Here is a 12,802-nt window from a genome sequence, read left to right on the forward strand (position 1 = left end):
CAGTTGACACAGACAAGTAACAGACACTCCCAGAAACATGAAACCAACAGCCAACGAACCGACCAACAGTCAACCAACGGACCTACAGTACCACCAACAAAAAAATGGTCTTTTCAACAGGTGAGGAAAAATTGGAGAATTATTCAAGTCAATATCTTCATTCTTAGAGGGGGAGATTAAACATTAACCAGCTATAGTGTGTGTGTGTGTGCCCGCGCCAGCGTGAGTGGAGGGGGCTGTCTATCTTGAATAACCCAGACAGGTCCCCACCCTCAAGGAAACTTCCTGAACATAATCTGCCTGTGAATGATAAAGCCCTGCTGGCAGGCAAGATTTTCATCTTGTTCTCCTTGTCCATTCTCATTGCCAGTGCAAGGTCAGGCACAACAGAAACACTCTATGGGTGAATTCCATCTCCGAAAACGAGCCCACTTTCTCTGCCACCTGATCATTCTTCCAGTATTCAGTGATTTTTGTAAATTATTAGAAAAGAGAAAACTGTAGTCAGGGAAGGGAATTTACAGGGGAAATGATGCATGTTGCTTTGTAGAAATATTTTTAAAATGCCTTCCTGGATTAAGTAGGGGAAACAGAGGGAGTAAACAAGCAGCCTTAGAAATCTGCTGAGGAAAAGGCTCTTCATTTCTGAAGGGTGTGTGGGACTCATGCAGACCATGTACTGTATTCAAGGATCTCTAGAGAGTCATAGCCTCGAGGTTGGGAAGGGGGCAAACCTTCAGGCTTCTGGGAATGGGTTCCTCATCATACATATTGAATAGTCCATTCAATATGTACTTACTGAGTACCTATTATGCATCAGAACTTGTTTAAAGCACTGGGGATACTGGGCTTTACATTCTAGTTGGGAGAGTAGGAAAAAAAAATAAGTAAGATAAAATTAGAAATGCATTTACCCCTTGACCCAATAACCCCCCTTCTGGGACTGTAGCCTAGAGCTCTGCCACATAGTAAAATGTAGGCATGAGGTTATCCATTGCAGGACTGGTGGTGCTAGTGAAAGACTGGACACAACTATGAATCTTGAACTGCGGGAACATATTATCCATTCAAACCAAAACAAAATAACTTTTAAATTTTAATGTACATTTTATTCGATGGTAATAAATGTGTGATGGGGAAAAATAATGTAGGGAAGGGGATTATAAATAAAAATATAAAAAATAAAAATAAAGAAGGGAAGGGTAATGCAGAGAGGGATGCTACTATTTTAAATTGATTGTCAGGGAAGGGAAGATCTAACAAGGAAGATAACATTTGAGTAAAAACCTGAAGGAGATGAGGATGTATTAGGAAAGTGTTCCAGGCAGAGAGAAGAGCAGGTGCAAAGGCCCTGGGGTGAGAGCCCATTTGGCATATCTGAAGAGCAGTAAGGAGGCCAGCTGGGTTGGAGTAGAGTGAGCAGGGGGCAGAGGGGGTGCCAGTGTTGCCACTCCAGGCACTCTGAGTCTGAGTGGCTGCAGCTATGGGTCACCCATGAACCTGGGGGGCTCCCTTTACATGCTGGCCTCCCCAGTTCATTCAAACATTTCCCCAAATGACACCTGGCCCTTCCCCAAATCTTCTCTGCCTGTGAATATTCGTCCTGAAATGGGAGGCCCAGAACTGTGCTGGCTTGTGTCCTCGGTGCCCCCACTGCCACCTCCAGCCCACCTGCCCTCTCCACAGTGCTACGGGTTGCCCACCGTTCCCTCCTGGGACCTCTCTTCTGTGCTGGCCCTCCAGACTCAAGCCCTATCTAGGCCTCTGACTGTTTCTTCAAAGTCCCCCTCACTGCCCCTGTATACCGAGGTTCCCAGGCTCTGTCCCCACCCTCTCCTCTCTCTCCTACCAACTCTTGCCATCCTTCCCCAGGGCTTCTGAGTACATTCCTCTCTGGAGCCCAGATTCACAGTCCTCTCGTTCCCCAGACCCCAGGTGTCTCAGGCACCTTGAATTCTACCTGCATCCAGAGCCGGGCTCACCACCCACTGATCACCCGTCTGCCCCCCAGACCAGTTCGAGCAGTTCCTTTGGCTGCCCTTCCTCTCCCAGACAGCACAACCGTCCTCCCTGCCTGCACCTTCCATTTGTGCCCACCTGAGCAAGGACGAGCTCCTCCTGTTTCCTGCTGCCTCCCTAGCACCTAGCACAGTGCCTGGCACACAGTGAACTCTCCATAAATGAACTTTAGTAAATGACCGGACAGTCTTATCCACTGTTTCTGGGTTCTGAATCTGCTCCCCTCTCACAGTGACCCCTCCCAGGCTCAGTGGCCACCCCCCAGACCCCCACCTCTTCAAACCCTGGGCAGCAGGGGATACCCTGTTTTGTCTGGTGCGCTGAGGCAAGGGCTCTCAGCAGAGGGTGATCCCTCCCTCCCCACCCCCAGGGCACCTGATCAAATGCATGCCACCAGTTAGTGTGAGTTCTAGATAAACAAGCAGTTTTTCGGTGTAGCTATGTCCCCTACCCTGTGTGTCTTTCGGATATACTTATAGTAGAAAATTATTTCTTGCTTATCTGAAATCCAACTTCCGTGGGGCAATCCTTTATTTCCGTTAGCTAAATCTGGCAGCCGTATCCCTAGGTGACATTCGGCTAAGTCGGAAGACATTTTTGGTTGTCTCAGCTGGAGGGGTGGTACTACTGGTCTTTGGTGGGCAGAGGTCAGGGAGCTGTCAAACACCCTCCAGTGCATAGGAGAGTTCCCCACAACCAAGAATTATCCAGACCAAAAGGAACCTCTCCCTAGGGATACCCAGGGCACACAGAACTCCCGCCCCACCTCCACCTCTTACCCCTAACCACCCACCTCCCCCCCCCCCCCACATCCCCAGGCCATTAAGAGAAGTGGAGAGAGACTCATGGTCCTGTCTCACACCCAATGCCAAGTTACAAAGTTAATGGGAAAAACAGGATATGAAATTGTGTTCTCTCTCAGCACTGCGCAGGCGGATCTAGGCACCAAAAAATTCAATGAAGGGAAAATGTAAAATGTCAAGGTGGTTACCTCTGGCCATAGAAATATTTCTTCCTCTCTCCTTTTCTCTTTTTCCTTTCCCACATGTCTCTAGAGAATCATGTTTGTAAAATACTTAACAGTTTTTAAACTCTTCATTCCTTAAATAATGCATGAGAACCTTCTCCTTGTATTAGAAGACACGGGGAAGAATACAGCAAGGCCAGTGTCCTCTGACCAGCGCCTCCGGTCTGGGCCCAGGGGATAACTGTTCCTGCAGGGCTAAGGCGGAGCCTTAGGAGGGACCTGATTTTGACTCTGGCCTTGAACTGGCATTGAAAAATGCAATCATACAGTCACAAGGCAAATGCATCCTACTAGGTACCGCCAGATTGTTTTAGAGGTAGCTGTGTCGTTTTACTCTGCCACTAACAGGATCAGACAGAGTCGGTGTGAGCCAGCACTTGACCCCAGACTTGAAAATGCTGGCCGGGGGTGCCTGGGTGGCTCAGTCGGTTAAGTGTCTGCCGTAGGCTCAGGTCATGATCCCCAGGGTCCTGGGGTGGAGTTCCATGTCGGGCTCCCTGATCAGCAGGGAGAATGCTTCTCCTGCCTGCCACTCCCCCTGGTTTTACTTGCTCTCTGTCTCTGACAAGTAAATAAATAAAATCTTAGAAAAAGAAAGAAAGTGCTGGCCAATCTGATGGGTGAAAAGTATAATCTCATTGTTTCACTTTGCACTTCCCTTATTACAACTATTTTTTCCAGCTTTATCGAGATAAAATCAACATATAACACTGTGTACATTTAAAGTGTACAGTGTAATGATTTGATACACACATATTTTGGGAAATGATCACCACTCTAAGGTTAGTTAACAATCCGTCACTCACATATCTACCTACCCTGTGAGTGTGGATGTGTGTGATGAGAACTTCTAAGATCCGTGCTGAGCAATTTGCAAGTGTGCCACACAGTATCGTTCGCTATAGTCACCTCAGTGAACTTGATCGTCTTATAACTGAGGATTTGGCCACCTTCACCCACTTTCTCCACCCCTGAGCTTCTGACAACAACCAATCTACTCTCCACTTCTACGAGTTCGGGGTGCTTTCTTTTTCCTTTTTTTAAAGATCCTACATATAAGATCACACACTAGGGGCGCCTGGCTGGCTCATTGATTAGAGCTTGTGACTCTAGATCTTGGGGTTGTGAGTTCGGGCCCACACTCTAGTTGGGTATAGAGATGACTTAAATATAAAATCTTTATTTTTTAAAAAGATTTTATTGATTTATTGGACAGAGAGAGCACAAGCAGGGGGAGAGACAGAGGGAGAAGCAGACTTCCCACTGAGCAGGGAACCCAATGCAGGGCTCGATCTCAGGACCCTGGGATCCCAGGATGCTTAACTGACTGAGCCACCCAGGTGCCGCAAAAAATAAAATCTTAAAAAAAAAAAAAAGATCTAAGATCGCACAATATTTTTTCCCTCTGACCTCCTTCACTTAGTATAATGCCTGCAAGTTCGATCCATGTTGCAAATGGTAGCATTTCCTTCCCTTGGTTGAAATGTATATATATTTCCTTATCCATTCATTCATCAGCCACCACTTGGGTTGGTTCCACGGCTTGGCTATTGTAAATAATGTTGCAATAAACATGGGCTAAGGATATCTCCTTGAGATAGTGACTTCACTTCCTTTGGATCTATTTCCAGCAGTGGTTCCCTTTTCTCCACATCTTTGCCAGCACGTATTTCTTGTCTTTTTGATAATAGCCATTCTAACAGGTGTGAGGTGATGCTTTTGTCTCGTCGTGGTTTCGATTTGCATTCCTCTGATGATGCGTGATGCTGAGCATCTTTTCATGTGTCCATTGGCCATTTGTTTATCACCTTGAAAAAATGTTACAACTGAGACTGGGTATCTTCAGGTGTTCCTCTTTCATTAAATTAAATTAATGAAAAATTTAATCAATATGCATGCACATCTTACAGCATTCGGAAAGGGTGGTCCGTGAAAAGTCAACCTCCTTTCCATGTCTGAAGCCCTGCTTTGCAGTCTCCTGTCCGGAGACCACATCCAGAAGCAGTGTCTGGGATTGCCTTCCAGAGATATTCAGTGCAAGTGTAATTGCTCACGTATATAACCTTCTTCTCTAGTTTCTACACAAAACATAACATTTTTCCATACTGTTCTGCACTTGGCTCTTTTCTTTTTTAATCTGGAAAGTGATTCATTCCCCTACACATAGAGCCATTTCATTCTTGTTCATGATTTCATAGTAGCCCATCTGATGGATAGATTACAACTCATTTAAACAATCCCCTAGTGCTGGGGGTGCCTGGGTGGCTCAGCGGGTTAAGCGTCTACTTTGGGCTTGGGTCCTCAACCTGGAGTCCTGGGATCCAGTCCCGTATTGGGCTCCCTGCTCAGCAGGGAGTCTGCTTCTCCCTCTGCCTCTGCCCCCCACCCAGCTTGTGCTTATTTTCTTTCTCTTTCTTTCTCTTTCAAATAAACAAATAAAATCTTGAAACAGTTTCCTAGTGTTGGGACACTTTGGGGGAATCCAGTCTTTTGCTACAATGACTGTTCTTGTGCATAGGCAGTTTCTCACTTAGAGGAATATATTTGTAGATAATTTGCCAGAAATGAAATAGCAAGGTCAAAGGGCAAGTTTAAAGCATTTACGTTTGTAACCAAATTGCATGCTGTATCAGTTTGCTGATTATGTCATTTCTTGATTGTAAAAAAATTTATTTTTTAATTCACAGAAAAAATGTAGCATAATCATTGTCCCTGATGATAAGAAACCATGATTTAGAAAACATCTACTGCATGTCAGGAACTTGACACCTAGTGCTAAAAGCGCTAGAAACCTAGCAGGAACAGTGAAGTGAGACTTTTGTTTAAGGCACCCATGATGTAAGGGGCAGAGCCAGAAATCAAATCTTGGCCTGTCTGGCTCCCTCCCCCAGGCCTGGCCCCTGGAATGAGGAACTACATTCTAGCATAGCTCACAGTGATGTCACGTGACAGGTGTCCAGCGGGAGGCCTGAACCCTACGCCTGGGAACATAAATCCAGGAGCACAGGACAGGTCATGGGGGGGTAGGGGGTGGTGCAGAAGGAATAAATTTTGCTGGTGAAAAGTAAAAAGGATAGCCCAAGCTCCAGACTCTGGGGCCAGACCGTCTGGATTTGAACTTACTTCTGTCACTTCCTAGTTCTGTGACCTGTCTTTTCATATGCAAAATATAAACTCTGATTCATACTTGTGAAAATTCAATGCCTTAAAGCATGTTAAAAAAAAAAAAAAAGAAGGGCACCTGGGTGGCTCAGTGGGTTGGAGCCTCTGCCTTCAGCTCAGGTCATGATCCCAGGGTCCTGAGATCGAGCCCCATATCGGGCTCTTCGCTCAGCGGGGAGCCTGCTTCCTCCTCTCTGCATACTTCTGATCTCTATCTGTCAAATAAATAAACAAAATCGTAAAAAAAAAAAAAAAATGAAAGAAGAAAAACACCCGAAACTTTGCAGGCATTTGAAAGCATTAGCCATGTATTAGCCAAGAACTAAATTGTGTTTAAAGGTATTTTAATTGGTAATCTTTGCCTCTGTGTTGTTTACAAATTTTAGTTGGGTCCCACTGACAATGATGGGATCCATTTAGCCCAAGAGGACGGGAGGTAACGTCATAATGGCCTGGTTCGCAGGGACCACATGTAAGGGTTTGATCAGAGCATTGCCAGGCCCATCTGGCAGCACAGCAGCTGAGAGAGTTCCCAGAAGTTTACATATTTTGCCAAAAAATAATTGTTTAAAAGTGTTGAAATGCTGTCATGCCAACAGAGTTTTCTCGAAGTTAACACTGATTTAGCTCTTACTATGTGCCAAACACTGTTAGAAGTCTCTCGTGGAATCCTCACAGCTAGACTAGCGGGGAAGTATTCTTATATCCCCGCTTGACGGATGAGGAAATCCTGACAAAGCTTTAAGCCATTTGCCCAAGGCCATCCCATCTGATATGTGTGCCAGGCTCCAGGAGACCAGAGCCTGTTCTCCTCTCTGAGCATCTGCCTCTCTCAATGGGCAACTGGATCGAGAATCAAGTTGTTATCCTCTCAATCACAGCGCTCTTATGAAATGAAATCTATCGAAACCCTCACACCTCCCCAAGCCTGAACAGCTCTGATGTCAGACCACAGGGGACCGGGAGCCACGGAGCATTCCTAACCTGGGGCATGACACATTAACTTACATTTTAGGAAGTAACAAGAATGCCTCTGACAGGTGAGGAGAGAGACCACAGTGCCCTAGGGAAAATATTTGTGGCAGGAAAATATTGAGGGAAGGGACTGGGGCAGGGGCTCTAAGTCAAAGCTTAGGCAGAGCCAGGAAAGGTCCTTGGACTGGCCTCTCTGGGACTACTGGAATTCTCCTAAGGCCTTATCCAGCAAGAGGTACTTCAGTGATGTAAATTAAATGTCTATAGTCACAAGCGGCTATTGAAGACTTGAAATGCGGCTCGTTGAAATTGACAAGTGCTGCAAATAGAAAATACATGTTGGATTTTAAAGGCTTAATTAAAAAAGCAAAACATCTCAATAATTTTCATATGAATTACATGTTGAAGTGGTAACATTTTTGGATAGGTGGGGTAAATTTAAAATATTAAAATTAACATCAACTGTTCCTTTCTCCCCCTTCTTTTAAGTGGCTACCAGCAAACTTGAAATCATGTCGGCGCTCACATTACATTTCTGCTGGACAGGGCTGGCGCGTAGCCTTCCTCCGGGCACCTGCCTCTCTTGCCCTTCCCGAGAAGCTGTGGAGGTGTCTGTTGAGGACTGGGCAGGCAGAGGCGCAAACCACCGCGCTCGTTAATCTGACACAGCTGACGGAGGCTGAGGCCGCCCTTGACCTGTCTGGGTCCGCTGTGCTCTGCCGCCCTCTATTGGCTGCTCTTCCAAGCTGTCCTATTCTTCAATGACCCTTCATCGTTGGAGGTGGGGATTGGACTTAGTATCTTGAAACACTTTGTGGTCCCAAACCATTTATCGCATTCATGTACTATCCTGTTTTGATTTTAGTCTTGACTTTAATTCAAAGTCACTTTACAGAAAGAATTTAAGAAATATCCTGTCACCCAATTACTATCTTCTCAACAGGTCTCAATACAGTTAAGATGTCTCAGGTAAGTTCTTCTCCAACTGTGGCTTCTGGATGGGGGGAAATTATCGATATTATGTAACCCTTTAAATTCCTGGATGTTAATAAGTAATTTTCTTGAAGGGGGTAGATTTCCAGTCTGGTCTTTGAAGACCATTTCCTTTGGTTGGTAAAATGGGTTGATATCACAGTAAACAGATTAAACTGCATCATGGGAATTATGAGGCAAAAATGTATAATGTGTATGAAGTACTTAGCATAGTGCTTGGTACACTATAAGCTCTCAATATGTCTAGCTATTAGTATATAAAATTGCTTGCTATTTACATATGCAGAGATCTTTTACAAGTGTTGTGGCTAAAAGCTTATACCCCTGCACTTTGGTTCAGACCCTTCTTTTTTTTTCTTTTTTTTTTTTTTGCAGGCCCTTTTTGATGAGTAAACAAGGGGTCACAGGAAGGGAGGATTTCAGCAGATCGCTAAGCTAGGCAAACACCCAGCTGGTGTGGGGTCTTCCTGGAAAACCACCTAAATCAAACCTGAGTCAGCTTGGCCAACGAGGGCAAGGAGTGTTAGTGGGAAGGGTCATGGATCCAATCCAAGGGAGCTCTGAATTTGTCAGGGTGCATGAAGGCATTCCCGGGGTTATGCACAATAAAAACATAAGTTCAAGGAGAGACTGAAATAATATAAAAGGTGCAGCTGTTTGAGAAAAGTGTGTTTGTGTATTTTGTGGGTTTTTTCAAAAAGATTTTATTTATTTATCAGAGAGAGAGCACAAGCAGGCAGAGAGGCAGGCAGAGGCAGAGAGAGAAGCAGGCTCTCCACTTAGCAAGGAGTCTGATGCGGGACTTGATCCCACGACCCTGGGATCAGGACCTGAGCCGAAAGCAGCGGCTTAACCAACTGAGCCACCCAGGCACCCTGTGTATTTTGTTTTAAAGATTTTTAATTTATTTGTTTGACAGAGAGAGACACAGTGAGAGAGGGAACACAAGCAGGGGAGTGGGAGAGGGAGAAGCAGGCTTCCCACCCAGCAGAGAGCCCAACGCAGGGCTCGATCCCAGGACCCCGGGATCACAACCCCAAGCCGAAGGCAGGCGCCTAACAAGTGAGCCACCCAGGAGCCCTGTGTTTGTGTATTTTTAAAGCGGATAATTGTGGGTATCAAATCACTGTGGCATTTATCTTCCTATGGATACATTTAAAAGAATGAGTAACTGCTATATTTTAAGGTGTTGACATTATGAGAGTGCTGGAAATTATAGTCTCTGTGAGTTTATTTAAACTTCTGGTGAAAACTTCTACCTATGTTAAAGTTCTACGCAACTCGGAATGTACAAAGGAAAACCGCATCCTTCGAATTCTTGTAGGGAGGATGTGAGCACACAATTTTGAAGACCAGGTCTAGGCTGCACACTCAGGAGTGGAATGGCTGAGGTTTGCGGATGTACAATTGAGGTTCCTGGAGGGTACTGAACTTTCCAAAGCAGCTGGGCTAGTTGACATCCCCCACCCCGACCCTCCTCCCCCTTCCCCCACCCTGGCCCCTAGCAGTGGAGATGAATCCTATTGCCGTGACTCCTCCCCAGTGCTCCATGACTGTGTGGAGGTCTGCAACATTCAGGAAGCTGCTATGTCCATGTCTTTCTGGGAAAGTGCAAGGCTAAGCGGAGGTGACTTGCTGCCAGAACTCCAGGGCTCCCGAGCCTGTCAGATTAGGGTCTGGAGAACTAGATCAGAAGGTTCTAATGGCTTCTCTCTACAAAAGCCCAGAGCAGGCACCTCTGAGAAGGAGCCCTCTCTGCTCAGAGCCAGCCGTGTCATACCCCAGGCCTGGCTCCTGCCCCTGAGCCTTGATGGCTACTAGCCAGCTCTTGCCTCCTGCCTTCCTACCTTTGTCTCCAAGCCAACCAGCTGCCTGTTCACACAGCCTTGCTGTGGGCAGGAAACGGGGTTGTTGGTAGCACTGGCTTGTTACCGTCTCATTCCTGTCCTCCAGTCACCCCAAATGGTGTCACAGTAAATTCTGATGTGTGGGCTTCACTAGTCAAATCCAGGGGAGCCGGCCTTCAGCCTCTTGTTTGTGTAGCACGCCCACCTAAAGCTGTGTGCTTTTGTACATTCTCAGCCCCTGGAATTTGACTACCAAAGATGCCCGTTTGGTTAGCGTATCAGTTGAAGGGGTAAGGAGTACCCGCTGGGAGAGCAACCGGCCCCACTCCTTTCTGGGAAAGAGGTCTACCAAAGTGCTGTAGTTACAGACTGTGGCCGCCAGAGGGCAAAGTAAGCAAAGCTTTGGGAGAGCCAATTTGGGAAAGGTGGAATTTCCACTTTCTAAAGTCAAACTAGAGAGGGTCTCTGGGTACTTCGTGTTTCCCCTCCTCGAGCTGGGTTTAGTAAACCCTCCCAGGAAGAGTCTAGCCGGCCTTCCTTACCTGCCCGCCATGTCCTTCCTGGTCCCTGTTACAGCTGTCCTTGGGCCCCACCTCTCCAGACTTGTCACTGATCCCAGGCGGTCAGAGGAAGCCTGATGGGTTGAGGCTTTCATGGCTTTTTTCCGTCCCGTGGCCACATCTTTCTCCTTCAGCAGTCCTTTTTTGTTTGTTTGTTTGTTTGTTTTTTAAATTTAATGCTTCAGCAGTCTTGTCTTTGGCCCACTTATTTCCACATCTTCCCTTTAAGGGACTTTTCTCCACCCTATACATTACAGTAGTACAGTCCTTTTACCAGTAGTCAAATTGTGCCTGACGTGTGAGAAAGAAAAGTGACAGTGTGGGGGCGCCTGGGTGGCCTGGTTTGTTGAGCTCCCAACTCTCAGTTTCAGTTCAGGTGATGATCTCAGGGTCCTGGGATGGAGCCCGGCTTCTGGCTCCCTTCACAGCGTGGAGCCCTCTTGAGATTCTTTCCCTCTGCCCCCTCCCTCTCTTCCCCAACTTGCGCAAGCACACACTCTCTTTCTCTATTTCTCTCTCAAATAAATAAGTCTCTAAAAAAAGAAACGATGCTAGGGTGTTCTGGTCTTCCGCAAAGATCAGCCGAGTGAGCCCACCTGTTAGTGTTGGGAAGCATTCAGCGAGAGAACTCCCCTTACCCAAAAACACGGAAGATGGAGGCAAACCTAAATGCCAAATTATCTGTGCTAAAAGCAATGCTACTCTGCCCCACGTAACAGACAGTTTCCATGTGCTGTCAGTTATATTGAGTGTTTTAAGCTACCATTTAATGGGATCACAGAAATCCTATGAGGGCTGTGATCATTTCTCCTCTTTCCAAATGAAGAATCTGAGCTTCAGGAAGGTTAAGCAGGTTTACCTGAGATCACAAAGCTGGTAGGTGGCAGAACTGGGATATGAAACCAATGGGGCTGGCTTCATTATTTCCCCGGTGCTCCCCACCTCTGATCCAGCTTCCATTCCCTCCTGGCGTGGCACAAGCATCCTTCTTGGCACCTGTGCATCATGAGGACACCGTTTGTGTGACCTTGCAAATGCCCGTCTGTCCATCACAATCTATCCCACCGCCTAAGGAAAGATCTGAGGAAACATGCCTCAATATGTTTATACTGCTTAACTAGAACACTGCTTTTATATTCTTGATTCTTTTCCAAGTTTTTTATTAATGTATTTTACTTTTTGAATCAGAAAACTATTTTCGGCATGGGGGAGGTCCTTCTTCTGCCCCCAGAGGCTTCAGCCCGTTCATTCTGCCTGAGGTGTCTCTTGGTCTAGCAAACACCTAAGTGTATTGTGAACCTTAGTGCAAGGACTGGGTCTCTATGACATCCTTTCAAACACTCTGCCCCCTCAGTACTCTGTGGTCCCCATCATATGGTATGATGCTTATCACACTTATTTATCTGTAACGCCCACCTCACCTACAGATTTGAGCAGGGGTTCAGTCAGATTCATCAGTTTCCCCAGGACTTGGCAAAAGCTGCAGATCCATATACTAGCTAAAGCTAATTGAGCACTTACTACATTCTAGGTGCTTTATTCTGTGCTAAGCATTTTGCCTCTATTAAGTCATTTAATCTCACAATTGTCCCATGAGGTAGGTTTACTACTATTTTCATTCATTTTTTAAAAGATTTTTATTTATTTATTTGGCAGAGAGAGAGTCAGAGCAGGAACACAAACAAGGGGAGTGGGAGAGGGAGAAGCCGGCTTCCCGCCAAGCAGGGACCCCAACATGGGATTCGATCTCAGGACCCTGGGATCATGACCTAAGACAAAAGCAGACGCTTAATGACTGAGCCACCCAAGCACCCCTATTTTTCATTCATTTTACAGATGAGGAAGTTTATGCAGAGAAAACTAGCTGGAGGTCATGCAGCTAGTAAACGACCAGACCAGGGATGTGTACCCAGGCTGTCTGGCTCAAATCCATGACCTTAAACATTATGGTATACTGAAAAGATGCTTGGGAAAGTTTTGCTGGATTAGGAAACCTGGAATTTCTCCAAAGTGTCATTCCATGTGAAAAGTGTTTTGGCTGACCCCAAAGACAGGGATTTAACTCCATACCCAACCTTCCCTGTGGCTCTAGTGACCACACAGGCAGTTTGTTCAGAAAAACGTGAACAAAATAAAATGAGCTCACTGAGTTCACCCCCATTCATTCCCTGGACCCCACGGGCCACAGTTTATAGCAGAGGAAGGACGTGTGAATGTGG

The sequence above is a fragment of the Meles meles genome, chromosome 8, assembly GCF_922984935.1.
Source record: "Meles meles chromosome 8, mMelMel3.1 paternal haplotype, whole genome shotgun sequence".
Taxonomy (NCBI): Eukaryota; Metazoa; Chordata; class Mammalia; order Carnivora; family Mustelidae; genus Meles; species Meles meles.